This window comes from Dreissena polymorpha, chromosome 15 (assembly GCF_020536995.1).
Source record: "Dreissena polymorpha isolate Duluth1 chromosome 15, UMN_Dpol_1.0, whole genome shotgun sequence".
In the NCBI taxonomy this organism is placed as follows: Eukaryota; Metazoa; Mollusca; class Bivalvia; order Myida; family Dreissenidae; genus Dreissena; species Dreissena polymorpha.
The window spans coordinates 16682195-16688712 of NC_068369.1; positions in this window are offsets into that span (position 1 = coordinate 16682195).

The window sequence follows — 6518 nt, forward strand, 5'->3', positions numbered from 1 at the left end:
AATGCCATAACTGATTGGATAATTGATATATTTCAACCAATCAAAATATGCGTATTACATTTCGAATGTAGTAATGTTACTTCCGTTCTACTTTTCAAAACGGTGTTTACATGTGTTTCGCTTATTTCCACGAATCTAACTCTGTATCATGTTCAACTTTGGCGATGTTGAAAATCAGAGTTTTTAAACAATGCGTCCCGAGTACGCACATGTATATAAAAATTATGTGTCCCCAGAAAAAGCGTGAGTCTGGCATACGGGACGCACAGCAAATTGAATCACTGCCTATATTGGAAGTATTGTTGGGTCCCATATATAAGAAACATTGTTGGGTCCCATATATAAGAAGTATTGTAAGAAAAATTGTTGGGTCCCATATATAAGAAACATTGTTGGGTGCCATATAAGTAAGAAACATCGTTGAGTCCCACATAACATATACAAGTTGCAGGGTTCCCGCTGTCGATCGCCATTGGCGCCAATTGCGACAAAATAAAAAATCTGGCGACAAAATTTCGTAAATGGCGATTTTAAAAAAATCGGCATTTTTCTGCGTTCATATTTTCTTAAAATGACAAAAGACGCTGTGTTTACCAGCCGCTTTACGGCAGTCGTAATACTATAGATTGCCATGGTGTAAGCGATACAGCGTGGTGCTGACTGCCGACTACCGCAAAGTGGAATGTTATGGTGATAATTGCGATTATCTGGGGTGTTGTTGCAAGTTATCTTAATTGGTCGGCAGTTTTATTGCTTCAGAGATAAGGCAATATTGAAATATACCGACTTTGCGCTTAAATGTGAAGTGTTTGTCACAGTGTTCGAAGCAGATTCAAGACCGTTAAATTGACAACAATGACAATCAAAAAGGTAAGTATCGATTGTTTTTAGAAAAATCGGTGTAATTATAGAAAATAGCAAAACATTTTACATCTATTGGTTCTATTTAAACGGTGACATATTGCTGTTTCACTCGTCAAAATGGCAAGTTCAGAGTGTAAAACGACTTTTAGAAAGTGAACATTAGATGCTGCTTATTTTGAGACTCATTCAAAATGCAAACGTTCCCACCGCTATTATTCACCAGCTAACAAACAAAAACCAAACAAAGACAGTTGTTTATCAGAATTTCATTTCCTTCAATATGATTTCCAACACACAATCTATGCTGTGTGAACTCTTTATATCCTCAACACTTATCAATTCATTCACTACCGGATGTACCTTATAAAAAAAGGTAAACATAGTTTAGCACATGGAAATCAATTTGACATTTGATATACACAAATGCTTATTTTATTTGACTGTTGTGTTAAGGGCTCTATGTAGTAGATCATATGCTAGCACACATTTATATTATTTATATACTTCACATTCATTGATTATTATTAGTATTATATTAATATTATATTTCCCTTTTTGTATTTTCAGAATACCATAAAGCTTCTGAAGCACCAAAACTGTGGCAACATATTCAGGCTGCTAAGAAGGTGTCAATCAACAAGAGCTACAAATGATTGAATGTGCCTTTATTTAATTAACAATGTTAAATGTGTTGTTATTATTAATACTACTGTTATTAAATCAATTCCTTTAACATACTGTAAATGCTCAGTTTTTGTTTTTATTATAATAACATGATCTTCATTGCCCAAATGTAGCCCCAGTGTGGCGACAACTTTTTAAATTTGGCGAAAGTAAGTGGCGACAACTTTTGAAAGCCCAGAGGGAACCCTGCAAGTTGACATTCTAGGGTCCCATATTAGTAATTAACATTAAAGGTATAATTACAATGTAACACTTTAGGTATCAATATACTGAATGAACATTGTTGGGCCAGGCCCTTTATTACATGTACAAGTACACATGTTTACACTTATTGTTGAGACCCATATAAGTAAAAGATATTGCTAGTAGACTTAACTTCAATTTTCTAACACTGATTTGTGTGACACACATTCACTGTGCAGATTTCTAATAAATATGTGTTGTTTTAATCTCAAACATAGTCTTAGGCGTTTATTGACACACGCATTAAATTATCCCTTAATAACCATATGATATCCGTTGTTAATTCGAATGTTATTTATCATTTTCCCTGTTCATCGAAATTTCTTTTCTGCTTGCCGCCATCTTGGACAATGACATTATAACGGGCGTGCTCAATTGCGATACATCTATTGCCAGTATTCTCCGCAATATAGAAATGTGTGGATATATAAGCAACGTAAAATCATATATATTTGGCTACATTCACGAACCAATACGTAAGTAAGTTGTCGCTAGGGGACACGCATGATTGTACTCGTTCTACGACATTATCGCTGAATAATATTACAATCTTTATGGGTTTTAGGGAAAATTTAGCATTTTGGGGAAAATTTAGGTCAGATTTGTGCGAAAAAATGTTGATTTCTTAGATTGGGAAGCAGCCAAATATCGGCGGTAATAAATTTGGGGCAAAATAAATCACAGTGAGTACAGGAACTTTATTATACACATCTATTTTATGATACAAAAAAATAAATGTAGCTTTAAAAAAACGATATGCAAATGTCTGAACATTTTAGAATGTAGCCATTTACTCCAAGTTTTCATCCTCAAGAAAAGATTATGATCCCATAGTTTACATCTATTTTCACAGTGTCTCAGTTGTATCTATAAAGCAAAATTATAAACATAAGCGATAACCCAAACAAATACAAATTTGTATCATCATCGACCATATAACGTTAGTAAAAACCAAATCATTTATGTAAAACAGACGTCAATATTAACAAGCGTTCTTGAGTTATCGTCTGACAACCACTTCGTGGACAGACCGACCGACAGACCGACATGAGCAAAGCAATATACCCCCTCTTCTTCAAAGGGGGGCATAATTAGTTAAAGTCAAGACATACGTCAATTACATTAGACAATGAAAACTGTCTAAGAAAATAAATAAATACCGTACTGAAATAAAAGAATGTTTCAAAATCTTATCATCTTATATGACTCATATACAATTGACCAGACCAATTCTGGTGGATATTTTAAAAGAATAGCACAATGATGAACTTTCTGCTAGCCGTTTATATTAAAAATATTAAGATAATTGCATTTTGCAATTTGCATAGAATACCCTTTTTTAACAAACGACGGGTCGATCTATACGTATCAAAGTCTAAAATAATTTACATTCTGGAAACAAGCTAAACTAGAAATGGCGCGGCAGAGGCCGACGCGTATCCCCACGCCGCATGTTTGACCCAAGGGCGCCCCAGGGTTGATCATGGGGCCATGCATAGTTGAGATTGACTGTATTGTCATAAGAGAAGTTCAGTATCAATTAGAAGTGAATGGGTGTAAAAATAAAGAAGTTATAGTAAAAGGCAATTTTGGGAGGGTGTGGCCTATGTGGGCGGGGTGCCCCAGGGTTGGTAATGGGGCCATGCATAGTTGAGATTGACCGTATTGTCATAAGAGAGGTTCAGTATCAATTTGAAGTGAATCAGTGTATTAATGAAGAAATTATAGTAAAAGGCAATTTTGGGCGGGTGTGGTCTATGTGGGCGTGGCGCCCCAGGGTTGGCAACGGGGCCATGCATAGTTGAGTTTGACCGTTTTGTCATAAGAGAGGTTCAGTATCAATTTGAAGTGAATCAGTGTAGAAATGAAGAAGTTAATGTAAAATAACCTAAATTTTTTTTATAGTAAATGGATTTTTTTGGTGGGTGTGGCCTATGTGGGCGGGCGCCCCAGGGTTGGGATTGGGGCCATGCATAGTTGAGATTGACCCTAATGTCATAACAAAAGTTCAGTATCAATTTGAAGTGAATCCGTGTAGAAATGAAAAAATTATAGTAAATGGAAATTTTTGGTGGGTGTGGCCTATGTGGGCGGGGCGCCCCAGGGTTGGGAATGGGGCCATGCATGGTTGAGATTGACCGTATTGTCATAGGTGAGGTCCAGTATCAATTTGAAGTGAATCGGTGTAGAAATAAAGAAGTAAATGTAAAATAACCTAAAAAAATGAGTGATAATTTATGACGCGGCCCCACCCCAACCCCTATAACTTTTGACCCAGGGGTCAGATCAAAATTCCAAATAGTGCACCGTCGCACATATGCTCATAGCTACCATGTGTGTAAATTTCAAGGTTCTAGTGCTTTTAGTGTAGGAGGAGATAGTGGCCAGGACGGACGGACGGACAGACGGACGGACGGACGGACGGCGGAGATCACCACAATATCCCCACCTTTTTTTCAAAAAGCGTGGGGATAAATATTGAACACGTATTTTCATTAAAGAACAAATTATGGTATGCTACTCGTTAATAATATATTTTAAGACTTATATTAGTTATTCACAGCAAATGTAACCTTTAAAAACAATTAACAAAACATCGTATGCAATAATCACATCAAAAGTTTTGGCATAAATATTTGTTAAGGAAGCATAGAAATAAAACAAAACAAGGGACAAAATTGTCACAAAACCAGGTTTTCATTGTGAAAAAAAAATCTGATAAAGGGAGAAAACTCAAACTGAACTTTTGAAATGACCAAAAAAAATTAACCCCCTTTTAATTTTTTTTTTTTTTTAAATCTATTTTTAGTCGTGGCGACCTTGACATTGGAGATATTGACGTGATTCTTTCGTGGGACACACCGTCCCATGATGGTGAACAAATGTGCCAAATGATTTTAAAATCTCACAATGAATGACATAGTTATGGCCAGGACAAGCTCATTTATGGCCATTTTTGACCTTTGAACTCAAAGTGTGACCTTGACCTTGGAGATATCGACGTAATTATTTCGCGCGACACACCGTCCAATGATGGTGAACAAATGTGCCAAATGATTTTAAAATCTGACGATGAACGACATAGTTATGGCTTGGACAAGCTCATTTATGGCCATTTTTGACCTTTGAACTCAAAGTGTGACCTTGACCTTGGAGATATTGACGTAATTATTTCGCGCGACACACCGTCCAATGATGGTGAACAAATGTGCCAAATGATTTTAAAATCTGACAATGAACGACATAGTTATGGCCCGGACAAGCTTATTCCGCCAGCCCGCCCGCATTCGCCAATCTAATAACCAGTTTTTTCCTTCGGAAAACCTGGTTAAAAACACTTCAAACCAGGAATCATATTTTCCCGCAACATCAATCGGTCCGGATATAAATGGGGAAAAAGTATCCGAAAATTTATGTCCGAAATCATGACAAACTACTTTAAAATAAATACCATTGATTTTGCCATTCATTAAGGTGGTATAATAAATGTACAAGTAAAATTCCCTTAGGCATTTTTTTAAACGGTACGAGTTTTCTCAACTGGTTTTATCATTTGCTATTTCATTATTGTTTCGTGTGCTGTTTTATCAGACTTGTTCATCGTTGTCAGTATTCTGTGTAAGTCTATACCGATGTTTTAAATTGTTGTCGACTCGATAATAGCTTACAAACATGCACTGATCCAAACAAATGACTGTGCGTAGGTTGGCTACTGACAATAACACACCAAATAATTAAGAATTAATTCATGTACATTATACTTTGTTGTCAAATAACCCACGGCCGATAGTTTAGTTGCGTAGGGATTTAATCGCGAGAGCGAAACATTTGAAACCATGCATCTAATTTTCCGGTTGTGAGTTATTCAACAACAAAATATAAAGTTCACGAATTATTTCGATTCTAACATGGTTTTACTAAAGATTAATACAATGTATATTATTTTTCTTGTGTACTATTTTATGTGAAGTTCCGCCCATAAAAATAACTTTCGGCTGTTCTGTCGATCAGATCCGCGACTTTCATTCATAATTATATTACCGGATTATTTCGTTGGTGGAAAATGTATCGGAATATTTTGTTAAGTTACAGCGCGTGCTTTCAGACGTGTCTTTTCTGATGCATCTTTAATCCGCTGTTAACAAGTTTTTGGTTCTTGGTCTTACGTGCAATAAACCGGTCCTGACCGGTTTAGAGACTGCAGCGAAAGGTTTATCACACCTAATCGAGATAAGAATGACATTAGGGTATGTTAGCATGTACACTGTGTAATCGATTTCATGTCATGGGAATTTTAGCAAACAGAATCAGACCAACTGTTTGGGATTTTCAATCGGTCTTTCATGACCCCAATCGGTCTAGGACCGACAAAACCGAAAAAATATGACCCCTGCTTCAAACGTACAAACCCAATTTTACCAGTTTAAGTTCATTACGTCTACAATACAGATTATTACTTTTTGACGCTATTTTATGGTGGTATGTAACCTAATAAAGATTAAGTCATTCTATACATAGATGGTGACGTCACTACGTTATTGTCACCTCTATACTAAGACGCATCACATTCCCCTGGTTTGGGGATTGATGCTTCCGCCAAAGAAGTTCTGCGCAGGAATGAAAATGTTAATAATGAAAGAAAATCGTTTTTATCATATGTTTAAAATGATATGTTGTTACAAGAGATGTAATTGTATTATGTTTAAATGTGATTTTGAATCTCTATT